General features: G+C 39.1%; 2 long non-coding RNA genes across 6 annotated transcripts in view; one reads left to right on the top strand and one right to left on the bottom strand.

Annotated features, from left to right (window-relative positions):
• The window catches only part of LOC112651763 (uncharacterized), a 28,330-nt gene extending 12,951 nt beyond the window's left edge, over positions 1-15,379 (bottom strand). The window contains exons 1-3 of one of the 4 annotated variants that reach the window (XR_007410180.1): positions 14,669-15,379; positions 11,670-11,790; positions 9,798-9,876 (exon numbers count right to left, since the gene is read on the bottom strand). This is a non-coding gene — a long non-coding RNA (uncharacterized LOC112651763). The remainder of the gene's footprint in view (positions 1-9,797; positions 9,877-11,669; positions 11,791-14,668) is intronic. The other 3 variants (XR_003131019.3, XR_003131016.3, XR_003131017.3) reach the window with 3 other exon arrangements.
• LOC118354535 (uncharacterized) lies at positions 15,179-20,367 on the top strand. 2 transcript variants are annotated; one of them, XR_004815226.2, is made up of 3 exons: positions 15,179-15,468; positions 15,676-15,809; positions 20,244-20,367. It is a non-coding gene; the product is annotated as an uncharacterized LOC118354535 (long non-coding RNA). The 2 variants fall into 2 exon arrangements; XR_004815225.2 differs by lacking the exon at positions 20,244-20,367 and adding an exon at positions 17,369-17,926.
• Positions 20,368-22,171: the final 1,804 nt, after the last annotated feature.

Here is a 22,171-nt window from a genome sequence, read left to right as displayed (position 1 = left end):
TTGACTACACTGAAATAATAATTTCTACAATTTGTTGAATACTTTATACTGTATTGGTTATATGTCGCTAAATAACAAATTACCCCAAAGATCTGCAACTTAAGACAACAAACCAATATTATCTTATAGTTTCTATGGATCAGAAATTCAGGAAGGGCTTATTTAGGTGATTCTGCTGATCTTTTATGAGGTTGCAAGTATCCATTTCCAAAATGTCTCACTGACATAGTTATTGGCAGCAACTATGGGTTCCCATACTTGGATTTCTCCATGAGGATTACTTGAGTGTCCTCTGACTTCCTCCTGAGCAAGCAACCCAAAAAGGCAAGATGGAAAATACAATGTCTTTTGTGATCTAGCCTCAGAAATCAAACCTCACCATGTCCACCATACCCTGGAGTTTTACCCATATTGGCCCTACTGAGTATCAGAGGAGCTACATAAAAACATTGATACCAAGAAGTGAGGATAATTGGTACCATCATGAAGTCTGCATACCACACATACTTAACACTTCCCAAGAACTACTTCTTTTGATCCCAGGACAGCCCTGTGAGATAAGATCATTATTAACATGATATTCATTTATAATTGTAGAAACTATAATCAATAAGGTATGATAATGAACTCAAAGCCTCTAGGTACCATGTATTAGAATTAAGCCAGCCAAGTTACCTTGTGTGAGTACATAATCATGAACTTTCTACCTCTAAAGATACAAACGTAGGGGTGCACCTGGGTAGCTCAGTCAATTAAGCAGCTGACTCTTGGTTTCCATTGAGGTCAGAATCTCAGGGTTGTAAGATAGAGCCCCACCTCAGGCTCCATGCTCAGTGCAGAGTCTGCTTGAGATTCTCTTCCTCTCCCTCTCCTTCTGCACCCCCTGCCCCATAAAATAAATAAAATCTTTAAGGATACAAACCTGGAAGGACATGAGTATAGTGTTGCTGGTGAAAAGCTGAAAACCATTCTCTGGAATTGCAAAATAATTGTGGAATCTATGTGCAGGTGAAGGTGAAACAGAGGAAAGCCAGAATGCAAGTGCAGGTGAGTGCTGCTTCCACATTGTTCTAGCAGAGGACAAAGGCTCCTTGTCACTGAAAGAGGACTCTTCTGTTCCTTGCCCATATTCTGCAAATGTAGTCCAATCCCTACACCTGGATTCCAGTTCATCCAGATAGAGCTGTATTCCAGAAAACAATGCTCAGGACTTAAGTTCTCAAGAACCAATAAAAGAGAATCCCCTACCATAAATTAATACATGAATATCTGATATTTGCAAATCTCTCAGCTTGGGCAATGTTGGGAAGCACAGACCTAAGGATGAGATCTACTGGTTGACTTGGCCAAGGTCCTTCTCCTCTGATGCTGCCAACTAGCCAGATTTCAAAACTCCCTCTTCTACTTAAATAAAAACAGAGAGCTCTAGAATTACTTGCTCTCTTTCAATCATTTATAATCATACCTCCAGAATGATGCTTCTAGCCTCATGGAGTACCAGTACCCAAGAACTGCAGAGTAATGACCACAGTTAGACTTGCACAGAAACAATATTCCATCCTAAAACCATGTCAGCATCTTTCCAGGAACAATTCTCCCTTATTTGGGCCTAAGAAATTTCGTTTTTGAAAAGTAGCTATGAACTTCAGCACCAAATCCAACTTTACTCAGAAACCTAATCTCTGCCACTTTATAAATAACAACCAAATGAGTAATACAAATGCAAATTAAACTGCAGGGGAGGACTGGTGGCTGGAGGGGACGAAATCCTTGCAGGATTGTTTTTTCTCCTAGGTAATGAAGATGCCAGCCTGGTGTCCAGATGAGTTTGTTCTCTCCTAAGCCATGGGGAAAGACATGATGAGAATTGAGGGCACAGCTGTGGAACGCATCCTGAAGCCCGTACACTTGGGTTCCCAAGGCTGTCCCCAAGCTTTCGCACAATAACATTTGATTACTACAGTAACTGATGACTGTTTTCATTTGCGTTTCCCATGGTGCTGCTACAGTACACATCCCCAGCTTGGGACTGCCGAAAATCTTTAATGTGTAACTGCTACTTTCCATAACAATGAAGCTAACCTTGCAGGGATCAGATCGTGGAGAAGCAGATTTTCAGGAGGAATCTAATATTTTCACAGCAGTGGTCTCTCTCTGCGGGTTCTTTTTTAAAGTTTAGGGAGGTAGCTCTGGGATTAGGAGTATGGAATTAGAATGTGAGCTACACTGTGTCTCTAGGACACACAAAAGCAGTCAAGGTCTCCTTTTCTCCACTTATGATCCTATCCTTATGGAGTGGGGAACTCTGGTCGTCAGGACATGTCTGAGCACAGTACTGGCCAAACTGGGTTTCTTCAGATATCCAAAAAATTAAAAGAAAAAAATCTGCTTCAGTAGAGAGTAAGCAGTAGATCATTTACAGGATATCATAGAAAGAATAAATCTGAGTGTGGATCAACAGCATGAGGTAACTACAAAAATTCATGCCAAAAACACTTGGCAGAGCCTACTGTCCATGGAGAGAGGTGTTCATGTTCTAGACCACCTCCCTTCACCTGTACCCCATGCATTGTTCTGCTCATTTCAAATTAGCAAGGGCATTGATGTCATAGCTCTCCCTACCACCCCCGTCCAAATGGCTTTTAGGAAAATCTTTCATGCTAAATTTCCTGAAATCTTGAGGGTCTTACAATTTTTTCACACACTGTCATAGTTTAATAGGATGTACAACACTAATTCAAAAAATCTTTTTCTTGGGAGTTAAAAACATTTTAGTTATCTCTTTGTATCTAATGTTACTAGCAAAAAGTCTCATGTCCTATAAGACTCAAAAAAGATTGATTTTTTTTTTTTATTTATGATAGTCACACACACAGAGAGAGAGAGAGAGAGGCAGAGACATAGGCAGAGGGAGAAGCAGGCTCCATGCACTGGGAGCCCAACATGGGATTCGATCCCGGGTCTCCAGGATCGCGCCCTGGGCCAAAGGCAGGCGCCAAACCGCTGCACCACCCAGGGATCCCTCAAAAAAGATTGATAATCTCGACTGCACAAAAACTGAAACAACTTGCAGAAAGATTGTCACTGCTTTACATTTCTGTAATTTTAAAAGATACCCACCTTAGTAGAGGTTGTTTCTGCATTCTTTCTGTTGCAATTTCACATGCCATGTGGCCCGTGGAAAATTCCATTCTATTCATTCCATTCTATATTCATAAGATATATATGAATATAGAATATTCCATTCTATATTCATAAGATAATAACAGTAGAAAAGCAAATTATAACTTGGTATTCTGAAAATACCTTTTACTTCTTACACTGCCTGAAGTAGTCCTGGGGAACCCTCAGGCTTCCCAGGTTGTACTTTGAGAACTGCTAGTATAAAACACTTTTAAAACTAGAGAAGAAAAAGTCCAACAATGTTATTTTAAAATGGGCTAGTGAAATGAACAGACTATTCAAGAAAATAAAATGGCCCTTGGACATAAGAAATGTTCAAGCATACTCATATTAAAAGAAACACCAACTAAAATTAGGCCAAGGCACCATTTACCAGAAGAAAAAAGTGTTTTCTCCGAAGTTTAACAACATATTTTGTTGCCAAGACTCTGGAGAAACCCAGGAGCTCTCAGATTATAAGTTCTAGACACCATTTCTCTCAAAAGGAGTTAGATATCCTCAAGAAATAGCTGGTTTCCAGTGTGGAGCAGAAATATACAAGATGAGTTTGGAACATTTTTTTGCACCTAATGAAAAGGGAACTGTCAAAGAATATTAAAATCATGTCTAAAGGGCTCAAGAGCCAATTTGATGAGTTGTATCGAATCTGGTTTGACCTCAGCATCAATAAAGATAACACCCACAATGGATTACATACAATACATAAAATATGTTTAAATCCATGACTTCATAATAATACTGTGAAATAATACTAATAAGTGAACTTTGAAGGATGATAGTGACCCAAGTCATTTTTAAGATTAATTAGTAAAGCCAAAGACTAAAGCATTTATCTTGCCTTTCCTATAAGAACTATACTAATGGATTAACAAATAGCAAATGTAGGGAATTTTATTTTTATAGAAATATTTCAGCTAATAAATGAAGAAGGAATGTTAGAATTCCACCATTTTGCAATCCCTAAGAAAGTGACTGATCTAGCACTAATTCATTGACTGTCAATGACTAGAACATGAGAAAAAGACAGATACTATGCGTCCCCTGTGGACAACATAAGCAATAAAATATTCCTAGTGGAAAGAACAACTAAACAGAATCAAAAGAAGCCTCAAAATTTGATCACCTATTTGTCAAACTGGTAGGAAACATCTGATCATCTTGTAGAGTTCAGAGATTTATGCAGGTTATGTGACATTTTCCAGGAAGTTGTGTCCCATTAATCCATAGGTCTCAGGCTTCCTTATCTTAAATAATTCTAGATAACAGGACATCCTGCGAAATTCTCCCACTAGCAAAAACCATTAGTTGTTTATCACATTTGTCATCAGCAAATTTACAAAGATTCTACTGAATCCCTGCCGTCTCTCCTTCCCAGGGGCATCCCCATGAGAGATAAAGGACTTTAGACCTGCTGCTTAACCATTAACTTCCTTCATGCCCTTCCAGGCAATAAGACAAATTATTGAAAGATCACAAATGGTAACATACTGAAAGATCACAAGTAATAAAAAGAGACAAATGGAACAAAATTAAAAAGCCAGAAATTAATCCATATCTATATAAGAATTTTATATACGCTGGGGATAATAAATAAAAATCAGTGGGGGAAACAGTGGATTGTTTGGTAATAGTGTTGAGAAGATGGAGTCATTGTGGTCAACTCCAGGATGGTTCTCGATGATACCTACCTCCTGGTATTCACACTCTTGTGTAGTCCTCTACCGCACTGGGTCACAGCCCGTCTATGTAACCAGTAGCATAAGGCATACATGACACAATATTTCCAAGATTACATTATGAATCACTGTGACTTCCATCCTGAGTTCTCTCCCTCTATTTTCCCCTCTCTTTCATTTCTTGCTCTGGGGAAGGCAGGCAGCAGTGTTCTGAACAGTCCTCCAGAGAGATTTCCATGACAAGGTTTCAATCAGCCTCCAGCCAATCATCAATGAGGAACTGAGGCCTACCAACAATTATATGAATGTGCTTAGAAATAGATTTCCCAGGCTGTGAATTTACTGCAACTCTGGCGAGCAGGTTACCTAGAACCTGATACAGAACCTCCCGGCTAAACTGCTGCCAGGTTCCCAATTCTGAGAATGTAAGATCATGTTTGTTGTCTTAGCCCACTAAATTTTAGGGTGATTTGTTGGGTAGTGATGAATAAGTAATACAGATTTTGGTACCAAAAGTAAGATGTGCCGTAAAAGCCTATATGGGAGAGACAGTGGGCAGAAATCGGACACATACAGGACTTTGAAGAGAACATTAGTAAAAGTTTAAATTGCCTAATTGAATTTTTTGTAAAATGTTGGACTTTAAGAAGGTTGCCAGTGAGGGCTTAAAAGAAAATGAGGAGAATCTTACTGGAAACTGGAGGAAAGGAGATCCTCATTATGTCCTAATAGAAAGTTGGGCAACAGTAACCAGAAGTAACGTGGAAGTTAAAAAATATACTTCATGCACTGGATGATCTAGCTAAGGAGATTTCCAGCCAGACTAGTAAAAATGCGGCAAAAATGCTGCTTAAAGTAAAATCTGAGAAGACAGGGATTAGCTGAAGAAAGGATTATTACACAGAAAGAACCTGAATTTGCTAGTTTCAAAGGTTCCAGCCCTATCAGATGACAAACAGTCCCAAATTTAGGAAACAGCTCTGAGCTGTTGAGCAAAGATCAAATCCAGGACACTCTCAAGAAGATCGGGTTTCAATCTAAAGCTGAGGGAGAGAGGAATATCAAAGAAATATCAATAGAAATATCAAAGATGGTGCCTCAGAGGGTCATTCAGTAGGACAAAAGAGCTCTTTAGGTTTCAAGGGTATGACTTACATGTCCTTTAATTCAAACAACAGAGCTTCTAAGAAGCTTAAAAACACATTCCTCAGTAGAAGCCCAAAGTAGAAAAGGGTTTACCTTGAAGAGATTTGTCAGCATGTTTTTGTCTAATGACCTGACCACCAAAAATACACACAGGAGACCCACGAGGTTTTTAAAAGAATGTTATATACAGAAACATACCTACTACAACTTAGACTGAAAGGAACAGAGAAAGCACAAAAGGAAAAGATGCCTTAGGGCCCCCAAAATCTACAACCAAAAGGCAGACTGAGGATACTACTCAGCTGTAAACACAAGCTACCTTTAGCAAAATGAATGTACAACTCAAGAGAGTAGAACTCAAGAGAGCCCAGAGCGTAGCCAGAACTGTGAAGAATAATGAATAACTCCTTAGCAGAAGTATAACTGAGCTCCAGGAGCCTCCTGCATTCACCCAGTTAGATTTCATAATTACTAGATCCAGTGATCTTAGTGTCTCCCATTACCCCCCACTTTTTAAAGATTTACTTATTTATTTATTTGAGAGAGAGAGAGAGAGAGAGAGAGAATGGGGAGGAGGGGAGATAGAGAAGCACAGAGAACTTGAAGCAGACTCTGTGCTGAGTGTTGAGCCCCACGTAGGGCTTGATCTCACAGTCCTGGGATCCTGACTTGAGTCAAAACCAAGAGTCAGATGCTTAGCTGACTTTACCACCCAGACACCCCATCCCCCTTTTTAAACGGCAATGTTTACAGAGGTCACCCTATGCCTCTCCCACCCTAAATGTTGAGTACATGGGGGACAAACAGCTTGTTCACTTTCAGCTTGTTTACTTTCAGAGATCAAGAGAAATTCTACTCAAAGAATCATACTTAATGGACTACATCCAAGGAGCCTCACACTCACTTGGGGCCTGACTGAGATGATAAGATCCTGAACTTTGAGCTGATGGTCAGATGACACCAAGCAATAGCAAAAATGCAGCTAAGTAAGAACCTTTATGCATTGCTAGTAAAGAAGACAGTTTTGAGGGAAAAATGGTGAAACTTGGTGAAATTAAAGATGCCCATACCCACAACCTTAACTATCTTATTCCTCAGTAGGGAAACTCTCACCTGACAACATAAGGAGGCATGTACAAGGATGTTCCTTAAAATATTGCTTATGCTAACAAAGTCTGAAGCAACTTAGATGCTATCCATAGAGGAATTAATAACAAAAATGTGATACAGATACTTGAATGAAGATGATGGAATAGTATAAGCTGGGGATTTACAAACAACAGCAATATGGAATCTGTTCAAAAAAAAAAAAAACATTAAGTGGCTTGCCCCAGCAGCCAGTGGTACCGCTAGCCTGTCCATTGACCATATTAATTTATGAGGCCATCTTTCAAAGGGCAGCGTGATAAGCTGGCTGAAGATGAATAGAAATCTGAGACTGTTTTTCTATTTCTCTCAGCCCCTTTTCCACTGAAACTTTGATGGTACTTGGATAAATGATATTTGAGAGCCACCATTTCTGAGACCCTTAATGAGACCATTAAAGCCAGGGAGAGGAAAAAAGTGTTGCATGTTACAAAAAGCAGGCCAAGAGACATGATTCGTGCCCACTGAAAAGGCAAAAAACTCATTCCTTGCTCAGGAAGCCAGGTGTGAGAAAGGAATTTAGTATCCATCTGGACACTTAAATCTTAAAATAATATGGAGGAGGAAAGCTTAAGAAGCAGAAATGAAGAGAGCAACAGATGCCAGACTGACTAAAAGTCAATCATCATAAAAAGCCAACCCCTTGACTCAAGATAAAATTCTAGCTTTCTAATTTATCCAGTCAAAATGCTGAGTTTCCAGGAAGGTACTAAGAATAACCACAGAGAGATTTCTTACCTATACTTTTGTAGACTATAGTTCAGATGACCATGCCCTATTATGATAAGTAAATTCAAAGGAATTTGATACCACAATAAGAACAAATAATAAAACTGTCTTTTTGAAAACCAAAGTCCTTTACGGTGGGATACATCCTGTCTTTACCTTGCTGGAAAGCACAGCCTTAGTCATTCCTGGAGGAATTATAATTTCTTAACCATGTATGTAAGGAGAGAACAAAAATCACCATAGTAAATAGAGTGGGTTAAAGTGAGCACTCAGTCCAGGAAATTAAATGCAAGAGGTCAGTGAAGGATACCCCATGGCCACTGACAGATGGCCAACTTTCCTCACACCCAGAAAGGGTAGACATTGCTAAAAGCCCTCCAGTGACTCCTCTGCCTCAGAGTTTACCAGGAGGGAAAGAGTGAGCAGATGTTATAACAATAAGCATTCCCCATGGTGGCCAGGAAAAAATTCTTAAGGAGTCAGAATCACTTCACCACAGGTGATTAAGAAATTCATTGTGAGCAGATGGATGTAACAGCTACTGTAAAGGGCAAGGAAGCAGGTTTTTACAGATATTAAGGGAAAGACTCTACAATATTCTGATGCCCTGATTCCATATAGTTTCCAAAACCACGTCTGCTCAGTCCTTAATGGGCCATCCCTACGACATAGCCAAAGTCACAGGAGATAGCACTGGCTATTGGGTCCCTAGACTTACATTGCTTGAATTGTCTTTCTGCAATCTAATTTATGAAAACTTCAGCTTTCACCTGTGCAGAATAAGAATAGTCATGCCTACTCAGCAGGATTGTTTTGAGGATGTCTATGATAAATGTAAAAACAGAATTTAATCCAGGGCCTGGCATGTGAGATGACCGCGGTTGAATTGGTACTAATTTATTATTATTATCATTATTATCATTATCATTATTATCATTATCATTATTATGATTAGCATCAGTTGTTAGTACCCACATGTTGACATTTCTGTAACATGCTTGAAATCAATGATCATATTACTTAAATTTGTGATTTGAATAATGAACACTTATTTTAGGGGTAAACATTACTGTATTTTGAGAGGACTGTCTGTGTTTTGGAATAATTGCTTTAGTACTTGAGATGACCTTAACAAGAAAAAAATGACCAAAACCAAGCTGGAGGAGAAGGAAAGTCCAAGAAGTTTATTTAGAGAAGAGAAAAATGAGCTGTGCAAATTACTATCATGCCCAAAACTACCAAAATTGACCTATGGATCTAGTGAACCACTTAGAATAAAAAGCACATAGAGTTTCTGTAAAGAGCATTTCTCTCAATGTGTGCATGTATGACTTACCTGGTGTGTGCAGCAGAGTATGGATGCTCTGCAATTTGAGCCTCTGCCTGCTATATAACAAGTGGAAAACAGTAAAAAAGATTCAAGAGACTGTAGAGATGATTGATGAAAAAAGAGAGAGAGAGAAAGGAAGGAAGGGAAGGGGGAGGGAAGAAGAAAAAGAAAAATCTGGAAAAGCAAAAGTAAGGATCCCTGGGGCACAACAATAAAAATGTTCACCTATCTAAAAGGAAAACAAAGATGCTCCTTCCTGATAGAGCTTTTTCAGTGGAATTGCCCTGAATGAAAAACACCATCCTCTCCATGTTCTCATTTTTGTCCCTCAAAAAACTATGACAGCAGGTAAGCTAGTGTTACCTCCATTTCACAGAAGAGGAAATAAATGGAGCCTCAGTAAGGAAGGGGGTAAAATGGAAGAGCAAGGTGAGTACCCTGCCCCAGTTCCGCTCTCACACATGCTCCACTCAGAGACCCAATGGATTCTCTTTCCCATAGGAATTTCAAGAATAGATTTCATCTCTGGGAGATGCCTTCTCTCTAGAGGGAGAATTAACAATCTCTTCCTCAGACAGGATTCCTACCAGCGTTTGATTCGTCTGCATATGCGCCTTCTGTGAGCCTGGGCTACTGGTTGACCTACTTTGGAAGCAGAAGAGGCACCTGTAAGAGAGGAAGGAGTCAGCACTAGAATGTCATAAGTACTTCTGGGTTTTAATGAGGAGGATATGAAACCAAGATTCTGAATATGATGACAATATCACATCGCATTGCCAAAGGGGTTATGAAACACGTAGACTGATTGACACTGTTGTCAAAACAAGCTTAAAAATAGAAAGCATATACCTATATGTCAATAGCAGCTTTGAAATCGGCTTAATCTCAGTGCGCAGCAGCAGCCTGTGAAACAGTTCGACCCAGATGAATCCTTAATAAATCTTTTTTGGGAACTAAATAGCTCTATACCAAGTGGCGTTTTCTGGGATGTCTTTCTCTGCTCTCTGTCCTTCATACTTGCCTGGGTTCAAATCAAGGCCCCGCCATTTCTCAATCTTACTGTTCCTCATTCCTTTTATCCACAAATAAAGAAAATAGGACCAACTTCATAAATTATTTATAGGAATAAATAAAAACATGTTCATATAGGGCTTCGGTGATGTTGGAATTTATAATAACCCACTAAATCTTAACTATTACTCTCAGCTATTCTCATGGATGCCCAGCCCCTGAAATTCTTCTCTCTCTTCCATTTCACTTACTTCATGTCTCACCTGTCAGATCCATCTAATCCCAAGTTCTAAGAGCAAAGTTGGCCTTAAGTACCACTGCCCATCATCACAGAAGTCAATGCCACTTGCTGCTAGTTTATCTGGAACCTTTGGCACCAGTTCTGATGGCTGGAAGTATCTGTTTCCTAACACCTGCCATACAAGACACCATAATCTGGAAGGCTTGAAAGAACAGAAATTTATTCTTTCACAATCTAATAGGCTATAAGTCTGAAATCCAGGTGTCTACAGAACATGCTCCCTCTGAGACTCTGAGTAGAATCCTTCCTTGGGTTCTCCCTCCTTCTGGTGGTGGCCATTGACTCATGATGTTCATTGGCTCATAGACACATCACTACAATCTCTATCGCTGTGGTCATGTGGATTTATTCTTCTGTGTCTTTGATTTCATGTTGCACTTTCCTCTTTTTACAAGAATTTCAGTTATATTCAATTAGGACTCACCCTAATGACTTCATTTTTAACTTCATTAAATCTGCAAAGAACTATTTCCAAATAAGGTCACATTCTCAAGTACTGGGGGTTAGATGTTAGCATATTTTTTTGAAGAGGTCACAATCCAACCCATAACACCAGGCTTCTGCCTTGTTCAGTACTCATGCAGGTAACTTTTTTTTTTTTCCTATCACCTTCCAAATACTTTCTATCTACCTGTTTACCATGCAGATATTATTGACAGAAGATGGTCCCTACTTCCACGGATATACCAGTCCTGGGAGGGAAACGGGCATTAAAGAAACAACTAAATAAGTTAGTTATTTATTAACTACAACTGTAATAAGTGTCAACAGTGTTATGAGACCATATAACAAGGATCCCTAACCTAGTTTGGGACAGGGAAGGCTTCCTGGACAAAGGGAACTAGAAAATGAGCAGGAGCAAGCTAGGCAGATGGGGTTGGGTGGGTGAGGCAGCAATTTAGGAAACAAGACATGCAGAGTTCCTGAAAGCAGGAAGGGGATACATATCTGGGAGGAATTTTAAGAGAACTTGGTCACAGGAGCAATGGCCTCCATGCAAGAGTTTTAGGTAAAGTATGATTACCAGGTTGGTGTCAGTTACTATTTCTGCTGAACCAAACCACTAACAAATTTTAATTACTTCCTAACCCCCATGTATAAACATGTATGGGGGCGGGGGGGCTGTCAAGCTCTTCCAGATTCTGACCTGATGTTCTTTTGTCATCATCATTGGTGTTGGCTCATTCCCTCCACGCTGCCTTCATTTCTTCTTTCTGGTCTTCTTATTCCTATCAGCCATATTAGAATCACCAGGATACTCTCTGGACCTCAAGTAAGAGAAAGCATGGAACACTTGGTCCAAAGGCCTTTATCTTCACTGAAGACAATTCGGATGAAAAAACAAGCTAACTGAACTTGTAGATAAATTTATACACATACACACACTAACGTGGAGTTAGCCCTTCCTTTGACAGATTGTGAATGCAAAATATGAAAAACTGGAGAAATTATGTTAAACCTCATGGTTGAACAAGATAAGCTCTCTTCATCTGATTGGAAATACCACAGGATTGTCCCTATAAATTCCGCAGAGCTGATTTTTTTTTTAAGCTTTTATAGTTTGGTGACACTGAATGTACACATTTGTGCCTTGATGTTCATTTTCTTTACATGTTTATTCTTACTGGGTTGGAAACATAACAAAGTAAAATCTACTTCATTTGCAACTATCAAGCTAATGAAAGAGAAACTACAGTGATTTATCCAAACATTTGGTTCACTCATTCTGAGATCTGTTAAATCTTTCAAATGCAATGGAATCATATTAAATTCTGGATTCTAAAATAATAGCATAATACTTCATTCCACTCTCCAATCTCATACACAGTATTTCTTGCTTAACCACACATCATGAATACCAGGGATTTCACTTGAACTTGAGACCACCCAGTACCACCCGGATTAATGCCTCCCAGCATTAAGCAAGAATATTAAATTAAGGAAAATGCCAGTCTCGTAGCTTTACTAAATGTAATTTATAGTTTAACCATCATATTAAATCCTTTAATTGAAATTTGTAAAACAAATGGCAGTATTAGTAATTCCTTTATCAGCTTCTAATTCTCTGCCTACTTAACACCAGTCTCTAACTCAGGGGAAATATAATTCCCAAATGCAATCCTTGAACTTGGTGAGACGTCATGGCATCTTCACATTGCATGAACTTCATGTTCACTATTTCAGCAAGATAATACATTTTCATTTATCATACAAATGAGCTAATTTCCTTTCTGTGGTGCAAATGCATATTAACAGGGCCTTTCTAGCTTAATATTATCTGGACTTCGGGCTTACACTGTAATCATACATAAGAAAGAACAATAGTTCAAATAAAGCAAGGAACAGGAAAACAATCAAAATGGCAACTAAAGTGAGGGAAAGTCAAAAGTGATTGAGAAGTAATAGCAAAACTACGGAGTAAGAGAGAAGTATAGAGGGACAGAGACAATAAGGAAAAGCTAAAATTAGCTGAATATCATTATTGTCTGTCTCGATACATCTTTTTTGGTAAAGGCAGTTGTTTATTTTTATAATTGGTCTTTCCAAACAGAAGTGTGCACTGGGCTTTCTCTGCTACCATGTGCCTAAATATTTGATAATCTCTTCCTGTCTGGAACAGCAAAAGTTGTCTAGATGTTTAAAGGCAAACACATCCTCCTACATCTTTGAACCTCAAGTTGGAAATGTCAATTAATTCTCTAAGAGAGAGAGAGAGCAGGCTGGATCAGGTTGAGGGAAGGGTCCACCAGCCCGCAGTGTGTGAAGGAAAAGCCTGCCTGGGAAATGGAAAAATCTCAAGGAGAATCCATGTCCAACCCCCTGCTTGAAGGAACCAAGACCAAAAAAGAAAAACTGCAGAGGTCGGGGCAAGGAGTCAGGAGGTGAGAGGGCATGGATTTGACCCTGAGCACTAGATGGTCATCAGGACTTGCACCACCAGCCCAAAGGAAGGAGTTGAATGGCACCTATTCCAGTCACTTTCAGTGAGGGCAGGGGGTGGAAAGTCAGAAGCTGACTGCCCCCACTGGCTGTCAACAAGGGGAAGATCCAGTAGGGGTGGTATTATCCCAGGCATGGGGCATTCAGGCTTTCTGCAGAAGATGCCAGAGCTTTCCACCTGTCCCACCCGGCCTATGAGTATCCCTGTGAAACTACTTTTCTTCTGTTACAGGAACTGTACAAACAGAGCTTTTCCACCCCAGTCTTCTGCATGAAGACTCCCCAGGAGTCTTGTGATCAGTTTGTTCCTGGTTACTGTTTCTGATGAATCAAACAACTCCTAGAACTTCCACTTCAAAACTCCCACATGATAAGCAGATTCTGGATCTCTTTGCTGCAGCTCTCCCAGATTTTGACCAGGTTTTCTTTTCTATGTCATTGTCTTCAACATCATTGTTGGTGTCCACTCTTTCTCCACCCCACGTCCATTGCCCACAGAGATTCTGATCCCAATTAGCCAGATTCAAATCACTCAGACATAATCTGGACCTCAAATGAGTGAAGATGTGGAGCACTTGGCTCAAGAGTATGAAGAAGCCTTTCAAATCCCATGGTTATTGCTGGAAAACTAGAAAGCATAGTTGAAATTTTGCTCAAAACCAGAAGGATGCTACCAGAAGCTCAGTTGCACATTCAGAGGGCATGGATGGTGGGGAGAAACTAAGGGAATTTCCAGAGATGGAAATGGTCATGGATTCCCCTGCTGGGGAATCACCCTGGTCCCAGCAATCTTTGTGCCTCTTCTGAGTATAAGGTGGGACTTATGGGAAGGTGCTAGAGCCAGTAAGGCAAGACCCTTCTCAGTGCAGCCTGCCCTAGCTGTGGCCCCTTTCCACCTCAAACTGGGGCTAGGCCTCCCTAGACAGCATCCCAATGCTACCTAACCTCATTCCTGGGATTTCTATAAACCCTGTTCATGACTGTGCCTCTGTATAATGCTAAGAAAAAGACCTAGAATCTGCAATATCTGTTCAATGCCAAGGGAGAACCCCCCTCATTGCTGCTCCCACCTGTTATTCATCCACCATCCTTTCCTTCTCAGCCTCCTGAGCCAGCCCCTTGACCTTACCAAGCTTCCTTCCACATCCTACCACACTTACTCAGTAAAAGACCTTAAAACTGTTAAAAGGTATCTGCTACTACTACCTTCACCTGACACATTGCCTCCAGCCTCCAATCTGAACAGCACATTCCCACGTATCTTGGCCTGACTTTATTTCCATATTTCTTTCTTTTTTTAGAATGTCAGAGCTCCCTCTCTGTGTAATTCCCTTGAGATCATACCACTTTCTTCAGGATAGACTTCAAAATAAGTGCTATGGGTCCTTCTTATCATCTGGTTCCACCAGTAGTGGAGATAATTCTCTTTTTTTTTTTTTTTTTTTGGAGTTAATTCTGGTAGCTGATGACACTTCCCTCTGATGTAAAACATTTACACTTCCTTGGTCACATCAGTCAGAGTCACTGGAGTAGAGATGGAGGAACAGGTCTTTGTTTCATATTGATTTTCTATATTGGCTTCTTACAGCCTGTCTTTCAAGGATTTGAGATCATCTTCTCCAGAAGTGAGATATCATGGCTTATTTGAAGCCCCAACAGCCAGTAAGTTCAGGGCAACCTTTAAAAATGCTGATCAAATGTGCATGATCTGGTATTCATCAGAGGGCATTTTGATGATCCCACCAAGTTTCTGCACCAAGAACCATTCGTCCCTGCCCACAGCCAATTGTTACCCTCAAGTAAGACATAAGAATGTTCTTCTACATTCTCAGAATGAGTTGATTGTGTACTGAGGGAAGTTCTGAAAAAATCAGGAGCAACCTCTGCCTTCTCTCCTGTTGAGTGTTTGGAAGCAAGTGACCTGGGGCCCAGTCGCAAGTTTCCAGAGTTCTCTTCACCAATTATTGGGTCATCATGTAAAATTAGATACCTAGCAGCTTTTCCTGGTAAGCCAACGTTCCCAAGATCACTTTGCAGATGAGGCAAAACTGGAGCTGTGATTGCTTACCTAATTTAGTAGATTAGGGAAGGAAGGAAAAAGGAGGAAAATATAGAAAACCCAAGATAAGAGTTATTTCCAGTAAGAGTTATTTCTGGGTTTTTGTTTGGTTTTATTCTGTTTATTTTCTCCTTCTTGACATCTTGTTTAACAGAGAAAATGAAAACGATCACTTTTCAAGATCCCACAATGTGGTGGACCCTGTATTGGCACTTTCCTGAAATGATTTCATTTGGCTTCCCCCAAAATTTATCTTTCTTGTGAGACAGGCAAGATGGTTAAACTAAGGTAAGGCCAGTAAAGAGATTTGCTTAAAATCACTTAAGTGGCAGATTCAGAATTCAACTTTGGGTGTCTAACTCCATAACTAATGCCCCTTCCTCTACCCCACACCACCTCACAAAAGCTTCATTCTCTTGTAATGCTTCGTTCAATACATGGTCACTGTGTGACCAAATTAAGAGAGGCAGCACTTTGCAGAGAAAGCCCATGGTACCCACCCCAATCCAGGAAGCTTGGGGTTTTTTGTTCCATCCATTGTGTGACCTTGAACTGTTCCTGTAGTTTGTCTATCTCTCTCATTACATCTTTTAAAAAAGTCATTTCAATAACTGGATTGTCTCTAATGTCTTTTTGACTCTAACATCCTATGATTCCTTTATATACGTAGATGAGGCTATTTGAATAAATTAATATATTGGAAATCAAGACGCAATTCTTTCTAACTCTTCCCATAATATCCCTCCCTTGAAGAACTCAATTTCCAGGCACCAGTGTTGTCATCACCATAGACATTATTGCTCTGACAATGCCATTTCATTCACCTTTAGAATTTAAAACCCGTCCACCACAAGTGCATTTCAAAAATCACTCACAGGCAAAGGTTAAAAAGTGGCTGCTGCATATAATGAATTTCTGAAGAGTATTCAGTCCCTGATCCTACTCATACAGGCACTGCTTCTCAACAATAAAGGGACGAGAATAATTGGAAGCAGAGTCCTTAAAACACACATCACACATTCGTCCTTCATCTTTCAGCAGTCCTCCTACAATTCAACAGGAGTCCTCATGCTTAAAGGAAACTCATTTAGCCTTTTCATTCAGACTTGATCTTAAGGAGAGGAAACAATTAATAGCTGTTTTAGCGCCAGCCAGAGCCCTCACTCGCACTCTTTATCACTAAGGTGTACGGGTGCCTATGGGCCATTTGCAGTGCAGGAGGAAATTTGCATCTGTTTTTCTTTTATCTGCCATACAGTTCCCATGATAAACTGAGCCACTTTCAATGTTCTCAGTCCTGAGTTTCTCTGACATTAGCAATTTCTATCTCTATGTTCATTATCATCTTTGACGAAATTTCCAGAAAAGATTGTTTCACTAGAGTTTTTACAGTGTTTTCTCTGGATATATCTTTGAAGACATTAATGTCCCAAAAGGAGAAACAGAAACTATAACTTGAATGTGATAGAATTTGCATTAAACACACACACCTACACACCAGCAACGATAATATTATACACATTTTGCCACATTTATAATAGTCATATAAATAAATAGCCATAGAAATAAATAATATTATACACATTTTGCTATAGTTATAAATAGCCATATTTATGAACACAAATCCATTGAAACCTACCGGGAAGGAGATACAACAAACTGGTCACTGTAGTTCCCTGGGACAGGGCAGAATGGGATATTAGCATGGTGTCAAATGTCTTAACATTTTACCAAAAGTGAAAATAATTTAACCCTAAAATAAAATAATTAAGTTTATAAAGAAAATGAAAAGCATGTGCTAGTCTCCTTTCCTCACAATAGTTAGGATGATTCTTTGATTTCTGCAGCACCGATGCCCATGGAGAAGTTTGCTCAGCTGTCTGCCTTTTGGGGCATGGAGTCATATTTCCTCCCACCCTCTGCCAGGAAAGTCAGACTGGCAACTTGAAAGAAAGTCCAATGACAATCTTACTTCACAACCAGTATAATAAAACAGAAACAAGCCAGATTCAGAGTTGATTTAGGCAGAATAAGTCATGAATCACCTTGTTCTCATGGCTCTGTCCTTGGTACTGGGCCCGGGGCACGACCTCTTGATTAGGCATCTGGATTTCCTGAAGACTCCTGGCACTGGTGAGATGGCCCACCAGTCCCTGCCTCTGCCTCTCACTGTCTGTTTATCCTTTGACCACCTTTAACACTTTCTCTGACCCTCATACCCCAATGCTAGCCTTTTTAATCTTTCTTAAATCCCTGAAGTCCACATCACCACTCAATATGGGGTAGTGGCCATTCCCTCAGCCACTTCTTCCAGTCTTGCCACTCCATAGACCCTTTCAGCTCAGAGTGCCAATATGGTAAACAAATGTAGCATAACAATTCTGCAGTGCACTGCTCATCACAGCTAGTGGGGAAATATTGAACATATTCTTCCTGAGGTTAGAAAAAAGACTAAATTGTCCATTTGTCACCAATTCTATTCAACATCATGCTGAGGTCACAGCTGGGGAAGTAAAGCAAGAATAAAAATTAAAACACGCACACACACACACACACACAACAAACCCCAAATAATCCAATTTAAAGATGGGCAGAGGACCTGAATAGACATTTTTCCAAAGATGTACAAATATCACTAATCCTCAGGGAAATGCAAATCAAAACCATGATTAAATACCACCTCACACCTATCAGAATGGCTAAGATAAAAAACACAAGCAACAAGTTTTGGCAAAGATATGGAGAGAAAGAAACGTCTGTTCACTGTTAGTGGGAATGCAAACTGGTGCAGCCACTGTGGAAGACAGTATGGAGGTTCCTCAAAAAATTAAAGATAGAATTACCGGGATCCCTGGGTGGCGCAGCGGTTTGGCGCCTGCCTTTGGCCCAGGGCGCGATCCTGGAGACCCGGGATCGAATCCCACGTCGGGCTCCCGGTGCATGGAGCCTGTTTCTCCCTCTGCCTGTGTCTCTGTGCCTCTCTCTCTCTCTGTGACTATCATAAATAAATAAAAATTAAAAAAAAAAAAAAAAAAAGAATTACCATAGGATCCAGTAATTCCACTATTGAGTATCCCAAGAAACCAAAAATACAAATGCAAAAATATGTATGTTCCCCTATGTTTATTGCAGCATTATTTATAATAACCAAGCTATGGAAGCAAAGCATATGTCCATTCATAGATGAATAGATAAAGAAGACAAATAGAAAAACAGACGCTTAAATATAGAGAACAAACTGGTGGTTGCCAGAGGGCAGGTGGGTGGGAGACAGGTGACATAGGCCAAGGGGTTTAAAAGTACATTTATCGTGATGAGCACTGATTAATGTATAGAATTGTTTAATCACTATATTGTATACCTGAAAATAACATAACACTGTGTGTTAGTTATACTTTAGTTTTTAAAATGAATAAAAAATTAAACCATAAAGATTTTTTTAAATAAACAAATCTGTGATTATCTTAGATGATATGATATTATATATACACTAATCTAGAAACCAATCTAATCTAGATATGAATTATTGATATCAGAGATGATTCTAGATATGAAATCAGTAGACAGAAACAGTTACATTTCCATAGAGCAATGAAAAATATAAATATTTTTAAAGGTACCATTTACGTTAGAATCAAAACTATAAAGCACCCAGGGAAAAAATATAACAAGATTTTATAAGGCCAAGGAGAAAACTACAAACAGAAAATGAAGAACATCTATTATTTCCAAGTGATCTAAGGGGTAGTTATGGGTATGTAATGTTTAAGAAAAAGAGGTTTCAGAGGTGAGAATGAAAATAATATTCTTCAAATAATAGAAATGTCATGGGAATCATCTAGGCTAAATTTGATGCAGCATAAGCATAAGCATCTCCAAAATTTAAAGTGAAAAAAACAAACACAAGCTATTTACCTAAAACAGTTTGTGGATAATTAGTAAAAATCATGGAAAGTCTGTATAAAATAAAGGGATAAACCAAACAACCAGATAGCAGAGACATCTACATTATTGTAGATTTGTCACCGTATGGGACAAACATTAATCAGTTGGGGACCGTTTAAACTGATTGAGTATGAATGGCATAGCCTAAAACAAACTCGGAGCATCGTTTCTAACTTTTCCACCAGTTGAAAAGCTTCTATCTGTAAGTTTATTCAACCATGTGAAGCAAGTCCTACCCAAGTACAACTCGCTGTGGACTGAGAATCACAGGCAAATACCCCATTACACAGGCTACGAGCTGAAACACTTCATATGTCTGTGGGCAGCTCAGTCTCAGCCTCCTGTGACAAAAAGCTGCCTCCGCAGTGTCTGATATGGTTGGCTACTCTGGTATTTTGCAACAATTACTCTTTTTCTTTTCAGATTGTCTTTTATATGGAGTATCTTAAATATGTGTGCCAAGGTGGTGTTTCCTTTAAATGATCTAAGAAATGTAATGAGGTGTCATGCCCATTATAAACCTGTTCAGTCTTGCAGCAGGAGTGGGTGACATTTTAAAGATTTGAATATAGATGCTCAAAGATTCAGCAGAGAAACTCAAATGCAAATGAGATGCCAAAGAGTTTCTTCAAAAGGTTGATGAAGTCCAAATATGCCATTATAACTAACTTTTGGGGAAGTATTTGGGAACATTTCAATAAAACAAGTGATAAAGAAGAGCTCCTGGGTGGCTCAGTGTGTTAACATCTGTTTTTTCAACATCTGCCTTCTACTCAGGTCATGATCTCAGAGTCTTGGATCAAGTCCTAGTTCAGGTTCCCTGGTCAGCTAGGAGTCTGCTTCTCCCTAAACCCCCTCTCCTTGCCCCGCTCGTGCTTGCTCTCTCTCAAATAAATAGCTCTCTCAAATATATAAATAAAATCTTTAAAAAAAAACAAGTGATAAAGAATCCTGTGTTAGAGCTCAAAATGAGTACTTCTTGTCATCTTTAGATTTATTTAAAAAGAACTGAAAGGAAATTTTGATTAAAAAAATTAATGAAATATACAACAAAGATGATAAAGATGAATGAAGGAATCAACAAAAATGATTCCTAAATTATACATCAAGAAGCAAGGAGTAGAAAAAAAAAATGTTTTAGGTTATACCAAGAGCAGTAAATGACTGAGAGAAAGACATAAATTTCAGATAAAAGTAAGGGATGGATTCTTGGATAGCTTGAAAATGAAGTTAATAAGTAAGTGAACTATCTGAACCAATATTAAAAGATTTAAATTTCTTACCAATTTGACGCAGAATACTGATATCAACTAAGGTAACATAAAACTAATAATATGCCACTGCACTCTAACATCAACAATAACTGGTTAATGGGCCATTAATTTAAAGAGTATTTAAGATTGGTTCCTGCCCAAGTAAATTTGAAACACTCTGAGATTTTATAACATATATATATATAAACTTGGGAGATGTCCCAAAATGTCCCAAATTTGATAACAATCCTAAAAATGTACATGCCGTTACCCATAACAAGGTATGAAACCTGAAGAAGTTTTTCCAAGCCATCAATAATAAAATAAATTTCTATCACCCATGCTAGAGTACAGGCTAAATCATATTTATGTTCTCTGTATAAAACCATTGTCATAAAAAGAAGCTATCAAAGCAGCCACAAAAAAAAGTAGGGAGAAAAATAGTTCTATTGAGGTCAGGTCTTTAATAAATAAATAAATAATCTTACTTTCCTTAATTTTAGATGTTTATGATATTGGTCAGCTTTTGCATTTGGAATTTCTCGCAACTCATTTTCTCTTCCAAATGAATATTCCATGTTTGTACCTACTTATGTATTTTAATTGTGGTTTTTTTTCTCTCACTGAACAACCCACCCCATACTGTAAAAGCGTTAGTCCCCACAAAACCTAGACCCACTCACACCCAGGTGAAGAAAATGTTGGTACTGCGAATCTCAGGAGAGGCAGACATGTAGTAACAACTCCATAGGGGTTTTTTTAACCTCTTCACAGATGGAAAGCAAGGCACAGGTCCTATAGTTCCCTGAGAGCAGGGATGACTTATTTCTGGTTCACTTATCCTAAGGGTGTCATATTCTGAGCCCTAGCTCTCTGGTGGGTGGTGTCCTCTTAGACTCTCCAACATGGGTGGTCACTGGGCGTCTGTTGCTTCCTCCCAGCAAGTTCCAAAAAACAAATTCAGCAAACGCAGCAGAGCAACAGCCAGGAGCTTTGGTGCTCTGCTGACCTCTCAGGGTTGCCATCATCCACGGGACTTGGACTTAGTAATCCTTTACTACCTTCTCACTCTTGGATACTTTCAAAATGTCTTTTGTCAAAGTTTTCATCCTGAATTTCTAATTGTTCTCAGTGGATGGTCTAAATTATTAGCAAGCCATAGCCCTAAACGCAGAACCTTATTTACCCATTTGATGCCCGATTTAGAAAAGTCCTATATCCGGTCACACATAACTTCAGGGTTTTTTTAATAATACGTTTATTTAGATCACACATAAATTTTTAATAAAAAAACACAAATATTTTAAGCAAATAAAATGAGTGTCCTCACACATGCTCCTAATTCTGTTTTTTTTTTCACATTTTTGAAGTCACAAGCTAGCTAACCTTTTGAACTATGCTTTCTTTTTTGCTTTTGCTCTCACCATTTTATCATAAGCATTTTCTCACATC

This window comes from Canis lupus, chromosome 4 (assembly GCF_003254725.2).
Source record: "Canis lupus dingo isolate Sandy chromosome 4, ASM325472v2, whole genome shotgun sequence".
NCBI lineage: Eukaryota > Metazoa > Chordata > Mammalia > Carnivora > Canidae > Canis > Canis lupus.
This window is presented reverse-complemented; position numbering and strand designations above follow the sequence as displayed.